Source organism: Gymnoscopelus microlampas (assembly GCF_963454915.1).
Source record: "Gymnoscopelus microlampas genome assembly, chromosome: 20".
NCBI lineage: Eukaryota > Metazoa > Chordata > Actinopteri > Myctophiformes > Myctophidae > Gymnoscopelus > Gymnoscopelus microlampas.
This window is the reverse complement of record NC_139957.1, coordinates 42,196,809-42,198,801: the sequence shown is the minus strand read 5'-3', so window position 1 is coordinate 42,198,801 and position 1,993 is coordinate 42,196,809.

Genomic DNA, 1,993 nt, shown 5'->3' with positions numbered 1-1,993 from the left:
ACCACTGCAATAATATTTATGCAATACTGTGTGTATGATAAAAAAGAAAATTATATTGAAGGCCAAAATGATATAAATTTGACATTTTAGGCATTTAGCGGACGCTCTTAATCCAGAGCGGTTTACAGTAAGTAAGGTAAACACGAGGTAATACGTACATCAAATGCATAGAAATAGTAATCTAGGATCATAGGTAAACCAAGAACCTATATCATCAGTCTAAGCAGTATAATGTTAAAAAAAACAAAAACAATAATCTGTACATTGAAACTATACAAACAAAAAGGATAGGATGCCAGGTCAACACACCAAACTGGCATCTGTCTACATAACATGCTATCTAAATTACATTTTATTTCAACCTTTGCATAAGCCTGCAAGAACGTCAAGGCTAGGGCAAGTGCTACGGGCTTAAGAGTCTGAAGGAATACAAGAACGCTCGCCCCCAAAACACGCTCGCTCCGGGTCTAATCCGGCGACCTCCGAGCGGTTGCCAGTTGCCACCAGGTATTCCTGAACGTAACCTCAATAAAACTATGTTTAAAACTAACCTTATTCCTAAACGTAACCTCAGTAAAACTATGGCTAACCCTAAACTTATTCCTAACCTTAACCTCAGTAAATCTAATACAAGAATACAAGAACCGCTAGGGGGGGGCGAGCAATCCACTGAAAAAAATGGGGGGCGTGTGTGTTTTGTGGCGAGCGTTCCGGTTACCGTCTGAGGTGGTTGAGTTTTCAGATTACGCCGGAAGATTGGGAGTGAGTCTGCTGTTCTAACTGCAATGAGGAGTTCGTTCCACAGATTGGGAGCCAGAAGGGAGAAGAGTCTGGGACGCGTGGAGCGTTGGTTCCACGCATGTTTTAGCAAAGGTTCTGACAGCTTCCCTGTGTTAGCTTATCTCAGTGAGCGGGAGGGGTTGTAGTGTTGGATCAGGCTTTGAAGATATGGGGGTGCCATACCTTTGGCTGCTTCGCAGGTCAACGTCAGTGTTTTGTACTCAGTAACGGGGGGGAAGCATGTGGACATTCTGGATCATTTATATCGATTCTTAAAATACAGGAATTGTTAAAGAGAACCGTTAAGGAGTCGGACCATTAAGAAGGAATCGGGCTGCTGGGGGCGTGTCTTCTCCTCCGCGTCATCAGCGCCCATACCCAAGGTGGGGTTGGTGAAAGGGCCTACTCTGTGTGGAGTTTGCATGTTCTCCCCGTGTCTCCTAGGGTAGTTAATACCCTCACAAAAACATGTAGTAATCCTGGTCGCTATACCGCCTCCCCCATGACAGCCGGGGCGCCTGATGGAGGGGAAAGGAACTGGTTGGAATAACGTGTTCCTTCCACACGCTACAGTACGTCCTACCGGGGAACCTCCCCCCCTGTCAGGTGACAAGAAGGTCAGTTGGCTCTCATGCATTGAAGGAGGCATGAGCTCGGGCTCTGGGCTCCCTAGGCTGGTGGGGGGAGTGTAGCGCCCAGGATCACTTAGAAAATTGGCACCGGGTGAAAAAGGGTTACAAAATCGTGGGGATGAAAAAAAAAGAAGGAATCGGACCTTTAACTCTTTAACTGCCAATGACGAGATGTCTCTCCATGTTTTGCAACGGCTCACACCACCAATGACGAGAATATGACGAGACTTGAGTTTTCAGTGGTTTTGCGATAGAGGGCGCTGCTCCGCTCCTCAGCCTGAGAATGACCCCATGATCACCCAAGAAGAAGTACACCCAGAAATCCCGCGATCACAACAAAATGCAGCTGGTTTCGTTTAGTGTTATAGGATTTATAAAAAGTAAAATTGTCTCTGCTTTCTGTTGTTTTGGGCGAAAACAAACACCCCCCCCACTCCCCTCGATTCTCCGAGACCTACGCCTTCTGAGGCGATCGCCGGGTGGATCGCTGTGAAAAATAATATTCTATGATTTTTCAAAGATTAGTAAAAAAACGCTCAAAATCGCTGGCAAAGGGCAGCTGTAGACGATGTCTTAACTCT